The sequence below is a fragment of the Lampetra planeri genome, chromosome 18 (assembly GCF_965212315.1).
Source record: "Lampetra planeri chromosome 18, kcLamPlan1.2.h2, whole genome shotgun sequence".
In the NCBI taxonomy this organism is placed as follows: domain Eukaryota; kingdom Metazoa; phylum Chordata; class Hyperoartia; order Petromyzontiformes; family Petromyzontidae; genus Lampetra; species Lampetra planeri.
Genome location: NC_136124.1, coordinates 10,279,371 through 10,297,353, shown reverse-complemented (window position 1 = coordinate 10,297,353; position 17,983 = coordinate 10,279,371).

The following is a 17,983-nucleotide window of genomic DNA, read 5'->3' as shown; positions in this document are numbered from 1 at the left end:
TGTGACGTCACATTTCTCAACCCCCCCCCCCTTCGTCACACATCGTCACAAATGTCTGACCCCCCCCACTGGGTGCGTGACGTCATTTATGGACGGCCCCATAACTGACAGTTCGCTCGCCCGCTCGCTATCGAGGCGGACAGCCACGAGCAGGAATTGTTATGCGGCTGTGGGCGGCTGTGTCGGTGTGGTGGTGGGGGGGGGGGTCGTGTTTCACCCTTACCCCCCTCCCCGCCCCCCAAAGGGGGAACGCCGCCTTCTCCCCAAGATGCCGGCGAGCTTTTCGTATTTCGCAGCAAAGACGACGGCTCGGTCCATGCCGCTGCTGCTGCTGGTGGTGGTAGTGGGGAAGGGGGCTGCGGGATCATTGCAACCTCACTAAAAGCCTCTTCGCCTGCCATGCTAAAGGCAAAAGTGGCTCGGGTCCGTTGAGTGCTGTGCCAGCATCAAGAGAAAGAGCGAGCGAGCGAGATTAAAAAAAAAACACGGCACAAAGGAATGTTTCAACGAGTCCCGCCAACGAGGACGCGATCGTAAAAGAAAAGAAGCAGCCGGGAATGGACACCGTGTGATCGTGAACCCTGGCGCATAATGTACCTCCGCTTGGCCGCAGGAGTTTAACTTTTTATTTTATTTTGCCAGGTAAGGCCCACTGAGCTATTTCGCTTTTCCTTTTTTGTCAAAAGCTTCCTGGTGACAAAATGATAGCTCAACGAAGTGGCTTATTACGTGATATTTCTAGTAGCAACGTACTCTAAACTAAACTTTTTATTTTACCGGGTAAGACCCACTGAGCTGTATAGCTCCTCTTTTCAGAAGCGACATGGCCACAAATGATAGCTCAACGAAGTGGCTTGTCATCATGTGGATATTTATCGCAGCCGAATACTCGAGACACGCACTTTGAATCTAACTGTGGAGGGAAAAACTGGAGGACCAGGAGAAAAATCCACACAACCACGGGGAGAGAGACACGCACACTCCAAATACACAACAGGCGTGAGGGTCGTGATCGGACCCACGACCTCCTGTATACCAGGCGAGGTCATTAACATTTCGCCACCGCGTTTAATGTACAGGTGTGGCTTTAGAAGCCATGCAGCCTTAATAGAGTGACCTTAACTAACAGCGTGTGCGAAACTATTCATACACACAGGTGTCAACATTTTTTTTTATCTACGAAAATTAATATGGATACATTCTCGTGAAAACGATTCACTTGAAAGCATCTGCACTTGGCACCGATCTCAGTCCACTTCATGAAATCTCTGATCCTCTGGAGGAGATGCAGACATTTGCTCCTGCAATATGCAGTACTCAGTTGACCACTGAGAATCAACTAAGAGGGCCAATAGACGGGTTATCCAATGGCTATATTTGGAAGGGAAGTGAAATAGCATTCACCCATGCATGCCGTTATCTCCATGTCAGCCTGCTGCATAGGCATGCTGCACAGAAAGACAAAAGATCCCGCGTATAGCCTTGAACAAACTGTTGGGGCAAGTGTTGTTTGCAAGGAGCGCCTATGAAGGTGGGTACGGCACACGAGGGGTGGGTGGACAGGATCACGCTCGACCTGCCTTCATCTCAGTGGTGAAGTTTACACACCGCACCAGGTACGCATTTGGGGCCGAATCGACCTAGGGGGGACCCAGGACCAGTTCAGATAATCGTCACTGGTAGTGTTGGCCTGAGCGGGAATCGAACCCGGGTCGTCCAGGTTCGTAGCACAGCGCGCTACACTACCGCTCCCCACCACATACATACAGAAAAAAACAAAGATCCCCCATATAGACTTAACAGACTGTAATGACAAGTGCTGTTAGCGAGCACCAATAAAGGCCGGCACGGCACACGAGGGGGTGGGTGGCCAACACCACGCCCAGCCACATTTGTCTCCCCAGTGGCAATGTTTACACATCGCACCATGTACTCATTTTGAGGCTGAGTCGACCTAGAGGAGGCCCAGCACCGGTTCAGATAATCGTCACTGGTGTTGGCCGTGAGTGGGAATCGAACCCGGATCGCCAGGTTCGTAGCGCAGCGCGCTAACCACGACACTACCACTGCCCATGCACACACACGCACACACACGCACATCCACCTAATGGGGTTTCAAGGCAGCAGGGCACCGTTGGTTCTGCGGGAACTTGGGCCACCGTCTCGCCGTCTCGAGGTCACGGCCGTGGAAATCGATTTGTGGCAAATGCCGTAAAGTGGATCTTTTATTTTAATTTCGCCGGAAAGGTCTCCTCGTTTGTGGAGCACACGGGTTTTTTTGTTATTCCCAAAGCGCCACGTGCTGCCCTTTGGGGAGAACAGTGACACCAAGTTTTCTTATGTATCTCATGATTATTATAATTGTATCCACCTTGCGTCTTAGCCATGGAAATGTGTTGGACAAAGAATTGTGGTTGCTTCTATTTTTCGTATATTTTATTATTAATATACATTTCTGATTATTTGAGTCAGCTTCACGAAAGCCACGCCGCGTGTGTTTCGCTGCTGTGGACACACAGAGGGGAGAGACGTTGTGGCTTTACCACCCAGCAGTTCCCACATCTACCCCCCTCCCCTCCGCACCCCATAACCCCGGCTCCAGCAAGCAAAGTCTCTTTCGAAACCCCCAGTCACAAGTCAACCTCCACAATCCGGGGGGGGGGGGGGGGTGGCGGTGTTCGAGACTTTTGTACTGACACCGCCATTCAAACTCGGCTTCTATGGGAGGACCAGTGGGGTAGTGGTCGGGGGAGTGGGTGGGGGGGGGCGGTCACTTCTTCTTTTCTGCTGCCCTCTCTGTCTGGAATTTTCTCTGCCTTATTTTGAGAATTGGGCTGAAGCAGTGGAGTAGTGAGTTGCTTCACTGTGCTATGAACACAGCGTTCTGAGTTGGATTCCCAGCCACGACCAAGTCCCTCGCTGAGTTGTGAACCCGGCGTTCTGGGTTCAATTCCCAGTCAAGGTGAGGTCGCTCACTGCACTGTGAACCCAGCAAGTCCGAGTTCGATTCCCGGCAACGACTCTCAAAAATGTCCCCAAACCAGCACCGACCAGCATGGGTGAAGTATGGACACTTTTCCCCCCATGAGTGGCGTGGCATGGGAAGATGTGTATCCAGACTTGGATTGGCTTACGGACATTAAGGCATTTTTGGTTCCGTTGAATTACCCGTCTCGCCGACTCTCTCCCCCACGTTCTACCGCGGCCTGTACACATTTAGACTCGGGCCTTCGGGGCGACGAAGTGTGACCGCAACCTCGAAATGCGCCGCACACTTTGCGTTTCCAGTATTTTTTGCTTTGCTTTGAGATTTCTGGCATTGCTTTAACTGTTGTTTTTCCTGTTGTGCAATTTCCCATTTCCTTCTCTTATCTGGCTTCAGCTTCGTGCATTTGCCCTTCACTCTCCCCCCCCCCCCCCCTTTAAACTGAGTTCTTATTGTCGCTCATTCACCCGAGTGGGCCTCGATCAATTGGACTGCAAGGTTCAATTGGGGACGGGGGACGGGGGAGGGGGGCCCACCCACCCAGTAAAATTTCAAGGCCATCGATGAATGAGTCAGTCAATAAATATAGGCGGGATGAGCACATCTGGGCGGGGGGGGTGGAATTTATAAGTCTTCTTATAGACCTCTGGTTACCTCAGCATCGGAATCAGAATATTTATTTGGAGGAATCCGATGAGCTATGAAGCTCTTTTTCACAAGTGTCTGGGACGTCTCATTGTCTATAATTGTAGCCTCTCATGCCAAGTCTTCATGGCTTTTAAGTAAAAAAAATATTTTTTTATTGTATACCCACGTGACTTTACCGAAATAACCAAAGAGTATGGATGCTTGCAGTCACGAAAGCTTCAAATCAAGATTGGCTTTCAATTAGTTTCCATTTTTGCATCCCTTCGTCAATCACATACTGGAGGAACGCTTTCCCGCGCTGCGTTTGTCGCGGGGGTCGTTTGACCATACTTCACCAAACTGGTCAGTGCGGGGTGATGAAGTGGTGAGGGAGGGGGGTGGGGGGGGGCAGGAGCAGTTCAGATTTTACTCACCACTGATGTTGGCGTGTTGTTGGGAATCAAACTTAGGTCGCCGGGTTCAGAGCACGTTTGGTCTACCCGCTGTGTAAAACACAGCAAGAAAATTTGCTGTGTTTTTCAAGAAATTTTGCTGTGTTTTTCACACCTGATGATGAAATGCTTGTGCTGCAGTCGAAACGTCGTGAAAATGTTATTTTTTTTATTTTTTTTATTTTATTCTTTCCCTTCTACGTGACTTTACCGAAAGAACCAAGAATATAAAATGTGTCGTTAGACCCGCCAGCACCCGACGCAGACAATCAGTAAGGTTTGTCACGTAAACAGAACGTGCCAATTCGTTACCCGCACAACACACCCGGTGTGTTGGAGAGTAAACGCACAACATTTACAATTCGAGTACGACGTTTCGCCAGTAGTTACAGCGAGCATCATCAGGCGATAGCCAGAGTTGTGGCTGTCCACATGATGAAGTGCTCGGCGTTCCTCCCGCAACCCAATCGATCGCTCGTGAATGATTTTGAAGAGACTGGCAACGGACAGAAGACATTCATCAAAATACTCAGCGGTTGTATGTGTGTGTGTGTTGAACTTCTTTCACACCGCACGTAGCCAATCGTGCTAATCGGATGTGCGGTGGCGACTGAGATTGTGACGGTGCTAACACTCAGACACTCCCAGAAATGTGATATTGGCCCTTTAAAAAGCCAGTATGGTGGGGTAATGTTTTCTTTTCAGATCATGTTCAAAGCCTCTACCCTAATACATGAATAAACTCAAAATAAGTGTGCCCACTCATTGCCCTGTGCTCGTAACCTATCATTGAACCTGAGTAATAGCTGGAATATTCCTCGCGATCTTCGTCTTGAATCCGTTTTCATCATCATCATAAATCACCCACTAATGACTCCTCACCTACCAGAGATATGATGTTGACAGTGATGATGACGGATGATGACAAGACCGGGTCAACCCTGGCAGGGATTTGAACTCAATCTCACACTCCTGGAAGCCCCGCTGCCAAACCAGCTGAGCTGTTTCCCACTCTCCGCACATTAACGGAGATATTTTAAAATAAAATAACTACAGGTGTCAGCAGCGCAGCGGTGGGGCGGTGGGGGGGGGGAGAAAATAATTACCTTGCACGCGAGATAAACAAAAAAGGAACAGTACTCTTAGTTATTTCGGTAAAGTCACGTAGGTAAAAAAAATCAAATTAAAATTAATAAAAATAAAACAATAAAAATCACGACGTTTCGGAGGCAACACAGGTCTCCGTCATCAGGTGGGAGTTTTATTGTTATAAATTTTAATTTCATTTTTTTACCCACGTGACTTTACCGAAAGAACTAAGAGTATGAATCCTTGCAGTCACGAAAGCTTCAAGTCTAGAAAAAAGGAACATGCCCGTGAGCGCGGGGGCTAAACATCGCTCGTTAGCCGTCGCGCAAATTTAGACTGCGGTCGTTCTAATTTAAACGCCGTTCCACCTTCTCCCCCCCCCCCGCCTGTGGCAGCCCTCCTTTGGCCGCAGAGCAACAAAAAAAGGGGAACGAGCGACCAAAAACATCGATGGTGATGTGGCCCCGCCAATTATTGCTCCCGAGTCACGGAGCCAGAGGCAGAGGGCACCCACAGCCTGCCGTGGTCACGACCGCCCGTCTCTGTCGCATCGAGGGACAGTGTGGAGGGGAGCGGGGGGGGGTTGCGAGATGTTAACTTACCTCGCAGGAGCGTGTAGGTTCGATCCAGACCCCAACGCCTGCTGTGTATTTGGAGTTTTCGTGCCTCTCTCTCTCTTTCACTCTCCCTCCTCGTGGTCGCGTGGATTTTTGTCCGGGGAACCCGCCAGGTTTTTCCCTGCGCATTTGCAATGAGCACTCGTTTCGAGGGTTTTAGCTGCTATAAAATGTCGACGTGATAAGCCACTTCGTCGAGGAATCATTTGTGTGGCCAGGTCATAACAGCTCAGTGGGTCTTACCTAATAAAATGAAATAAATTGTTCAGTTTTAGTTTCAACATAAATCTCATCCGCACGGTGCTCCAGGCACCACAATTCATGTGAACAACACAATCACTCACCCACTCACTCACCCATTCATTCACCCACTCACCCACTCACATACTCACTCACCCACGCATCCACTCACTCACCCACCCACTCACTCACCTACGCATCCACTCACTCACCTACTCACTCACCCACTCACTCACCTACGCATCCACTCACTCACCCACTCACTCACCCACTCACTCACTCACCCACTCACTTACCCACGCATCCACTCACTCACCCACTCACTCACTCACTCACCCACTCACTTACCCACGCATCCACTCACTCACCCACTCACTCACTCACTCACCCACTCACTCGCCCACGCATCCACTCACTCACCCACTCACTCACCCACTCACTCACTCACTCACCCACTCGCTCACCCACTCACTCACCCAGCTACATTACCGAGTGAGCCCTATTTGATAACGAAACAACTGTAATGATAGATAGTTTAGCTTAGAATGAAGGATCGTGTGGGCTAAGAGGTGTGCTGATTTTACTCGCATGCAACATGCAAATGTGTGTACAAGGCCAGCCAAATCTCTCACGGCCGGACCGCAACTTGTTCCGTGATACCCGTACAGCTCTTTGTCAACATTGTTGCTGGACCCTCCACGCATACTTCACACCGGTGAAGGCGGGGAACACAGATGTGGGAGCATAGAAGTACAGCCCGACAATTAATTGTGCTGCCTTGCCCTCTGCTGTCCATAACACAGATATGCAGTAGTCTATAGCACTTGTCTTGCATGGTGGTTGCCCATCCAAGCACTATTTAGGATAAAACCTTGCTTTGGTTCCAAGGTTTGAATGAAAAATGGGCACATTTCTACAAATGTGGTCACAGCCACTGGAAACCCCAATAATTCACACTTGTGGGACATTCACAAGTTACAATGTCAACGTAGTGCCCAATGGTGACCCAGTCGCAGTGGTGACAATTTCACATTTTAGATGGAAGGGGAGCCGTGGTGGCGAGATGTTAACTCCCTCGCCTTGTACGCAGGAGGTCATGGGTTCAATCCCGACTCTGACACCTGCATATTTGGAGTTTGCATGTTATCTCTCTCCCCGTGGTCACGTGAATTTTTCTCCGGGTCCTCCCGGTTCCCCCCTCCACATTGATAATTAACATGACGCGTTTAAGAGTATTAGGCTGCTATACATTTCCACGTGATAAGCCACTAAGTTGAGCTATCATTTGTGATAGCGAGGCCGCTTCTGAAAAATAACTATATTGCTCAGTGGGCCTTACCTGGTAAAATAAAATAAAAAATAGTTTTTAATAGTTCTTGTTCGTGGATAGTTACATAATTAAAGGAGCACACATCATCAGAGCTATCTTTCCCGTCAGTGTGCACTGTGAAAGAGAGCATATTGGGAATTTTTCACTTCACATTTCTTGTAGCCAACCGCCGATACCACAGATGGGGCTTTTAGACGGAGGCTGCTAAAGTTTTGTTGGTGGAATCTATTTTAATTCGCCGAATATAAATGATCCTCATGGCGGTACCCCGGGTACCAAATAACACAACATGGGCCGAGGCAATAAAATGTTTTATTTCTGGGACACTATTTTATCCAGAGGTTGTACTTCACTCCGCGACTGGGGCACCAATCGATCCGACATCAGTGCCACACTCCGCGATGTCAAAACGCAGCGAGGACGATTGCACCGAGACCATGAACGCCCCGTGGTGGTGCATCGTGAGTACAGCTCGTCGAGATGAGTCGATTGCCACATATCCGACCATCAACAGACTAAACATGACTGCATCACGGACATGATGCGAGAGCCGTGGTACTACGGTAAAGTTCACGCGTAGTAGCAAAACGAAGTTTGTCTCACCCCTTGATTTCTCAGAGCTTGAACGTATCTAATTTAGGCGAAAAACCCCTAACGTTGGGGATTTTGTGGAGTCATTCGCGATGAGGCTGAGACAATCGACTCACCATGCGCGGTCAAGTAATGGCGATGACAATAAAATAATGACGATGACAATAAAATAACGATAACAATTTACATTTGCGACACGTTGCACGGTATCCGCTCGCTCTCGAACGAGAGAGAACGATTTAAAGCTTTCGTGACTGCAGGGATTCATCTTCTTGGTTCTTTCGGTAAAGTCACGTAGAATGGAAATAATAAAATAATAAAAATAAAACATAATAAATAATTCTCACGACGTTTCGGCCACCAGCCGTCCTCAGGTGAAGAACAGGTCTGTCGAGAAGACAGAGTCTGAATGACACACTCCAGGCTTGGAGCGACTATTTAAGCTGGCATGGAGGGGGGAATTATTTCATTATGTTTAATTTTTATTATTTTATTATTTCCATTCTACGTGACTTTACCGAAAGAACCAAGAACAGAGAGAACGACTCGGAGGCACGAGCAGGAACCAGAGACGAGGGGTGAGCCGGCGCCACAACATTAGACTAAAGCTCTGCGGTCCCCTACATATACTAAGCTTTCGTTGCCCAATGAGTGTTTACATTTTGGAGCAAACCGGAGGAAACCCGCGCGTGTCCTGATGACAACACCTCCATCCCGTGCAGAAGGAACAGATGGAGGCCACATTTGCTGTCACCGCCTTCTCCTGACGAGCCAGGATACGGCTCCTCCTCGACACCCGCGGGAAGAGAGTTTCACAGCATCTGTGTGATCCACCAGCCCTCGCTGCTGCCTCCACGGTGGTGGGAGTCCAGGCCACGTGTGCGCAGGCCCTTCGTCGATCCGCTGTTGGATCAAGGCAAGCTCAATTCAGGTCAGTCATTCGGGGATCGTTTGGCCATACTTCACCACGCTGGTCAGTCGTGGTTGGTTGGTGAAGGGGCAGCCGAAAACGGGGTTAGATCTCACGCTAGCCGCGGCCACGAATCAAAACTCGTCTGTTACAATGTGTGTCACGTTACACAACGCGCGCACATTTTTGCGGCGTGTTTCTCACGGTATTTTATTTGCATTGGCACAATTTTGCCATCGCTTGCATCCAAGTCTTGTGTTCATATCGGAGAAGATTAAATTATTATCGACGAGAATTTGAATACGAGACTGTTACATATGCACGTCTGTATTTCCTGTATGGATGCAGAAGCAGTCAATTACAAATGCCCTACAAAGCAAACTAGAAGCAAGATAAATATGCTTTGTTAAAGAAGGATGTTAAACGTTTCATGGGCATACAAAACGAGTAACATAAACGTTCCATGGAGAGCGGGTACACCACACTCAAATCAGTAAGAATAATCAGAAGGTCAAATTTACATTCATTGGACATGTAATGAGAAAACAAGAGAGTGAATATAGGTTAGCACGTAGGCTTTCGCGACCAATATTAACCATAATAAAGATGTTTTTGTGGGGTGAGATCGCTTAAATATAAACGTATCGTTAAACCTGTCACTATCCGACACAGCTAATTAGTAAGGTTTGTCACGTAAACAAGACGTGCCGATGAGTTGCCACTTCAGCTGAAGTCATGAATATAAATTGTTATATTTCGATTTAAAGCTTTCGTGACTGCGTCTTTCCGACAGACCTGTTTTGCGTTGTGGCTGAAACGTTGTCTTTCCGACAGACCTGTTCTTCACCTGAGGATGGCTGCTTGCGTTGTGGGCGAAACGTCGTGAGCATTATTTTACTATGTTCAATTTTTATTATTTTATTATTTCCCTTCTACGTGACTTTCCCGAAAGGACCAAGAAGATAAATTGTTATTGCAACTGGGGAAATTGGAGGTGGAACAAGAGTCTGGGAAGGCAGCGAATTAAGTTTGCCCCGTTTTGCAATTTGAACAATTGGATGCAATTCGAGGCATCTAATGCAAAGCTTTTGAGAGCATATCATGGACAGAGCAAAAGGGAAGGAATTCCACTATCGATCAGCGACATTTCGATTTAAAGCTTTCGCGACTGCAGGGATTCATATTCTTGGTTATTTTGGTAAAGTCACGTAGAAGGGAAATAATAAAATAATAATAAAAATTTACATAATAAAATACAATTCTCACGACGTTTCAGACGCTGTCTCTCCAACAGAACTGTTCTTCACCTGAGGACGGCTGCTTGCGTTGTGGCCGAAACGTCGTGAGAATTGTATTTTATTATGTTTCATTTTTATTATTTTATTATTTCCCTTCTACGTGACTTTATCGAAAGAACAAAGAAGATGAATCAGCGACATCTTTGACTAAGGAATATGGCACATACAGCAAAGAGACTTACAGTGTGTTGCCCATTGACTAACACAGCCCGAAGAGTAACATTGCATGTGGACTCACGTCGGCCATGGACTCACACGTTTCAGAGTAAATATCATGAACAAAATTAAAGTGCAGAGATGGCCGTTTTCGGCGACGTCTTTGAGAAAGAACACCGCTCACAGCGAGAGAGATGCACACATGAAAACAACTGTGTACACGCAAATACAATATACTTTTTCTTGGTTCTTTCGGTAAAGTCACGTAGAAGGGAAGTAATAAAATAATAAAAATAAAACATAATAATTGTTTTATTATGTTTTATTTTATTTTTATTATTTTATTACTTCCCTTCTACGTGACTTTACCGAAAGAACCAAGAAGATGAATCCCTGCAGTCACGAAAGCTTTAAATCGAAATACAATATACTTTATTTTGTATTTTGTGAAATGTGCCTCTGCTTGCACGATGTGGTTTTGAGGTCTGAATCGTTTCTGTGAAACGGGTGTCACAAGATCATTTCTCTTCAACCCCACATTTGCAATCTCCAGGATGTGGCCAACGTTCTTGTATTGCAACGCACGCATGTTTGGATGTATGTATGCTGAACTTCTTTCACGCCGTACGTAGCCAACCGTGCTAATCGGAGGTGCGGGGGAAGGACAACAAACTAAACACAAACAGCAATTTTAAATAAATGAGTTTCCAATCAATATTTAAAAGTGCATAGCTCCAGTGGCTTCCTAATATCGGAAGGAGGAGCGTTCCAGATGGCCACAGAAGCGCATCTGAATGTGTGCAATGCGGTGACCGCCTTTGTTCGACGAACAGCCAGAAGCGGCTGCTGTGAATATGATGCTCCGTGCATACATACAATACTGTGTGTCCTTCAAGTTAATCACGGTGGATAGACCGTGTCTTCCATATAACAACAGGGCCTCTCTGTGGGGTGACCCTGAAGCATCGGGGAGCGGACTGAGAATTTTCTATGAAAGAATAATTTTAAAATCGCGTTCCCGTTCATCTCGACTGCGCGCACAAAACTGTCGCGTGAAAGGCCGTCTGTCCCTGCTTCGAAGTGGACTGTGCATTCCGGAAGAGTCGTATGATTGTGTGTGTTGTTTAAGTCACGTTTTTACATCTTTCTTATAGTGCTTGTTTGACAATTGTATAATCTCTCTCGAGGCGTGAGCCGCGTCCTCTCTCAAAGACGCCGGCGGTCATGGCCTTTCCTCCCTTTAGCTCTCTCCGTGATATTTACTCAACGACCTTTGCATGAAATACTCTCAGCTGCATCCAATCGTTCAAACGACGTACTTATCCGAAATGTGCAGGAGGAACATTGCAAGTTGTAGAGTGGGTGAGTTCGATCTTTGTGGGTTTGTTGTTGATAAATTGGCGACAAAAGGAGCAACACCCCGCCTGACTGACCCCAGCCGTTTGAGGACGCAGTGCACACACACCGCACGCTCCGATTAACACGGGTTGGCTATGTACGGCGCGAAAGAAATTCAACGTACCTACATACACCAAACACACGTGTGCATGCACGGAGATGGGAGACGGAGAGGAGAGGTGGGGATGATTTAACCTCCTCCTCCCCCCTCACTCCACGCAACCATTCATCGGATTACCTGGGTCGCCATTTAGGCTCGCGATGAAAGAATAAAAATCTTGTTCGGGGGGCAGATGCCAACACAGAGGGGGCAATCGTCACACCTCCGAGCTCTTTGCTCGTGTACAACGCCTTTCCCCCGTGATGATTGTTGAGATGGGTAAAAAAAGATCATGAATCTTGTTTTTCTTTACATTGACAACGCGTTGGGATTACGTTAACCCATCACAACGTAACATTGTCATCGATCAGCAGCTGCAGCTGTAGCAGTAGCAACAGCAGCAGCAGCAGCTGTAGCAGTAGCAACAGCAGCAGCAGCAGCCATAATCCGTCCATTGCTGGATGTATGTGTTTGAGTTGAATTTCTTTCGCACCGTACGTAGCCGACCGTGACTAATCGGAGATGCTGTCATTATCACGTACAAAGATGCATACATTCAGATATGAGAACGCAAATATATATGTACATGTTAGCATTGCCCAAGCGTTTGCGCAGGATGTACCTACAGTGAATTGCAATCGATGATATCTTGCTGATCATTTCCAAATGAAGTTCGCTGGCATAATTTGAATCAACAACATCAACAACAATAATATAACATAATAGCATAACAATAATTAAATAACATATCAACATCATCAACATCAACAACAATTATATAACATAATAACATAATAACATGAACAACAATTAAATAACATAACAACATCATCAAAGTTAACAAGAATAATATAACATAACATCATCAACATGAACAACAATTAAATAACGTATCAACATCAACAACATCAACAACAATAATATAACATAATAACATAACAACATGAACAACAATTAAATAACATATCAACATCAACAACATCAACAACACTAATATAACATAATAACATAACAACATGAACAACAATTAAATAACATATCAACATCAACAACATCAACAACAATAATATAACATAATAACATAACAATAATATAACATATCAACATCAACAACATCAACAACAATAATATAACATAATAACATAACAATAATTAAATAACATATCAACATCATCAACATCAACAACAATAATATAACATAATAACATAACAATAATTAAATAACATATCAACATCAACAACAATAATATAACATAACAACGTAACAACATGAACAACAATTAAATAACATATCAACATCAACAACATCAACAACAATAATATAACATAATAACATAACAATAATTAAATAACATATCAACATCAACAACATCAACAACAATAATATAACATAACAACGTAACAACACCGACAAGGGTTTGACATTTCAGCAACAATAATACCAACAAGATGACAGATGAACAAGACCAACAAAGGTCTTATTGTTCATAATACCAAACACAAATACATTTTTACTTTTCCAATTTTAAATTTGTTTACATTCGTGACGCCTTTCTAGCACAACTCTGCCACTCAAAGCGCCATCGCACCAAACTCAACAATAACATTGGAAAGGCCGAAACACAAAAATGATAAACAAGTGTCATCGATGCATACGCCACCGATGCAATCGTTTAAAATAATTGCGCGCGGAAACGCAACGTTCGCAAGCGCATGCACACGCGTACGCACAGGTACGTACACGTACGCACACGTGCACGCGCACGTGTACACGCACGCGCACGCACGCGCGCTTTTATGGCCGGCGAAGTTTGGTATTTGATCAGAAATTAATTAACTCGAGAATTAGATTTATTGTGGCATGAATTGAATTACTGCACCGATATGGAAGCAATAACGGTGGGAACAGTTCCCTAATGAAATTGTCATGACTTTGCAATTCCGTGCAACAGAAATGCAATTGTTAATATCATTAATTCTGCATTTAAATGTCACTTATGTATTGCCGACGCACGGAGCGATATCGATGGCATTTCATCGCGGCGCCCGTTTCCGTGGGTCTCTCACTACAGCACAGTGCACGCTCAGTCATCCTCGTTTGAGTGTACTTATCCGAGTTGTAACAGGGCGATCCGTGTACAGATACCCCCACTAAACTAACGGGGAGAAATCTCATAGAGAGGAGAATAACAACAGCGGGTTTTTTTTAAATCTCCCAACCTCTACACATCTCGTAACCAACCACTCCAACGAGTCTCAATGTACTCGTCGCAATCCTTCAACACTCTCTCCTCCGTGAGCTATTGGAGCCGTCGCTTTCAAAGTTCTCTAGACATCAGCGGGGTATCTATAAATGGATCGCTTTGACACCTTTATAAAGCATTTCCGAGTGTGCATCGTGAAATGCAACCGTTTCGAAATGTGATCTTCCAATTGTATTTTTCTTTCATTACAATGTTGTTTTTACACGTACAGCCCTTTTGTTGTTTAAAATCAATCCACTGCTGAGTGAGCGCCTCTCTCAAATGCCCGAGCAGATCGTGGATGGTTATTTGACGACACTTCACCATGCTGGTCAATGCGGGTAGCACAGATGCAGAAGCAGAGAAGTATAGTACAACGGTGTTTTTATTTTTTTAACCGCGCTGCCCTTTACTGCCTAACACACACAGGCCCCATCGCGAGCCCGATGGAAACCGGCTTTTTCGTGTGCTATGAAGAAGGGCCATTTCCCGAAACGTCACCCATTTATATATGTTTTATAGGGCCACGGCTTTAGCGATGAACGTGTTCAGTTTGCTTGCGAACGGTGGTCAACCCTGGCGGGAGATATCTCGTGGGACTGGATACGTCTTAGGCAATTGGGTCATGTGAGAGTCTACTTAACATATATAATTGACAAATATCAGTATTATAGGTAGTAAAGATTCATTTTCCTGGGAGAAAATTTCCACTCACCGTGTGAATTGTGACATTTACACCACCGGCTAAGGAGCGGCTGGCAAGTAAAAAGCTCACCCCTGTCGATCCCTCAAAAAGGAAGTCCCTGATGAAGCTAGTTGTAATTACTGGCGAAACGTCGTACTCAGATTGTAAATGTTGTGGCTTGGCTCTCCAACACACCGGTTAGTGCTTTACCAGTGGCGCATTGGCCACGTTCTGTTTACGTGACAACCCTTACTAAATTTCGATTTAAAGCTTTCGTGACTGCAGGGATTAATCTTCTTGGTTCTTTCGGTAAAGTCACGTAGAAACCCAGCTTAAATATACGCTCCAAGCGTGGTGTTGTTTCATTCAGACGCTGTCTCCCCGACAGACCTTGTCTTCACCTGAGGACGGCTGCTTGCGTTGTGGTCGAAACGTCGTGAGAATTATTTTATTATGTTTTATTTTTATTATTTTATTATTTCCATTCTACGTGACTTTACCGAAAGAACCAAGAAGATGAACCCTTACTAGTTGGCTTTGTCGGATAGTGGCGGGTTTTAACGACACATTTATATATTTACGCGATTTAACCCCCCAAAAAACCCATATTAACCGGTGACCTCGGGGTAGCAAGTCCGGGTGGGCGATCCGGGGTCGCGACTACACGCCGTACGATACAAACACGAAGTAAATTGTAGCATCAGTTTTGTCTGTTACATCCCCATTACCGTCGTTCACTAATAGGGGTTTTCCCCTTTTTTCTGGCAACAAAACTGACACCTTTTGCAAGGAATCATGCTTACATTAACCACAATACTTGCAGTCAAATGCAAACAAAAAACAATACTCTGATAATTTATGCATTGTCTTTGAAACTGATTGGTCCACACCAGAGACAACTTTCTTTAGAGCCTAGTCTCATATGGTGTTCGACCAGATGACGCCAAAAGGCGCACAGTTCAAAGACAACGCACTACCAGAGTAATGAGAGCCCGGTCCCATGATAACGTCGTTCAAGTTACTCGAGGGACATTTTTTACGTTCTGAACAACAAAACAATACCAATTCAATAACAAAAACAAGCGATTACAATTCTAAGTAAATAGACGTCGCCCATCAAACCGTGTGCTTTCCACAACATTTCCCAGAGGCATTGACGGCGCGACAATTTTTAATGTTTCACGTTGAACGTGATCATTTAATTCCATGTTTTGCATCAGCATTATTGGTTGCGCAAAGTAACGAAGATTATGTGGACTTATGGTTGGCTTAATTTGAATGAAATGCGACTGAAAGAACATTTTAAGTAATCTTTACTCACACTGGGAGAAGTACACGAACAATGTAGTATAATAATAATAAATGCATAAACACCGTCGCAAATTCGCGGAGAAACCGATATCACGATTGGTCACCGTTCAAGAAAAGTGAGAACGCGACAACTCGAGGTTTTAATCCGTCGCATCAAAGGCAGCCATTCCAACCCTTGCTAATCAAACGAGAGGCCTTCACCACTTTCCCGGTGGGTGGGCAGCAAAATTACTCGACTTATTTCAGGTTCTGTGGCCAAATTTATCATCAAAGGTGGTCCCAACAACTGAGGCTTGGAGTAGGGGTCCTGGGGTGAGGTTGGGAGGTTGGCGGTGAGAATGGAAAAGTGGTGGACCTGAATGAACCCTGACTCGAACTGCCCACATTAGTTCTTATTTGGCCGAAGAATCATGTGGAAGCATCTGATAAAATAAAAAAACTAACATATGCATTCGCTACCAAAACACTTTTTTTTGGTTTTCCCCTATCGCATTTAGAGACGGCCAAATCTCACCAAATGTAATTTTTTTTTAACCAATGGAAAAAAAATGCACATTGCCAATGAATCTGAGAAGCAAGGCGGAGTGGTAAGATAGGCACCTTGTTACTATTGCTGAGTAATACGTCCTCTAAAAAATTATAATTACGAGCCGCAGATTATTAATTGTAATTCCACCAAATGCATTTAAGTAATGATGACTGATACTTGAATATTTATTCCACTAACAGAATAGTTGCGTTTTACAAATTAACCAAATATAATTGGCACCAGAGATTCGCATTTAGCTCCTCTTCCCACAACCTTCATTAAAACGTCTGAGTGGAGTAGTGGGGAGTAGGGGTGTAGCGATGGTGCAGCGATGGTGCAGCGATGGTGCAGCGACGGCGTAGCGACGGTGTAGCGGTTAACGCGCTGTGCTGCAGAACCCGGCTGGCACGAGTTCGATTCCCACTCACGGCCAACCCCAGTGACGATTCTCTTAATCGGTTCTGGGCTTCCTCAAGGTTGACTCAGTCTGAAATGAGTATCTGATGCGGTCTGGAAACATCGCCACTAGGGAGACATAGGTGGCCGGGCGTGTTGCTGGCCACCCACCCCCTCGTGTGCCGTGCCGGCCTTAATAGATTCTCGCTAACAACTCTTGACCCAATAGTCTGTTAAGGCTATACGGGGGTCTTTGTTTTTTGTGACTTAAGCAACAATTGACCGTGACGTCACGCACGCACAGGCTTACCTGAATAAACGCTAAACATTAACATCAAATATTATTTTGTTTACAAACGTCACCATTTGACTACATATGTGAAAGCAGAACGTCCACGGCTCGCCGCTGTTCCGGTTCTACCGCCGCCTCGTTCGGCACGACGTCCCACGTTTCGCTCCGCACGCCGGCAGCTTCGTCACAACCCGCGGCAACATCCCAGGGAGCGTTGCCCCCCCCCCCCCCCCCGAGTAGAAAGAGAAACGCGTGTGTGAACAAAAACCATAAATCAATCTTTACCTTCGACGCAAAGGAAAATGAACGACGCGAGCGCAAAGAAACAAAACGCGTCGCGAGATGCGACTTGGCTCTCTAGCAGCGGCCAGGATTTGTGCGACGAGCACACCGCATGCCGAGAAGCGGCGCGCTGCAGTGTTCGCGTTATTGTAAAATGACGTTGCATTTGCTATGGGAGTGACTGCGGTGAAACGTGGCATCATTACAATTGTTCTTCCATTGTGATGCGCGTGTGCGTGTGCGTGCGTGTGCGTTGTTTAACAAAACACATGCAAAGCTCCCACGTGTAGCCTTGAACAAACTGTATGGGGCAAGTGCTGTTAGCGAGCACCTATTAAGGCAGGCACGGCACGCCAGGGGGGTGGGTGGCCAGCACCACGCCCGGCCACATTTGTCTCCCCAGTGGTGAGTTTTACACACCACACCAGGTTACTCATTTGAGGCCGAGTCG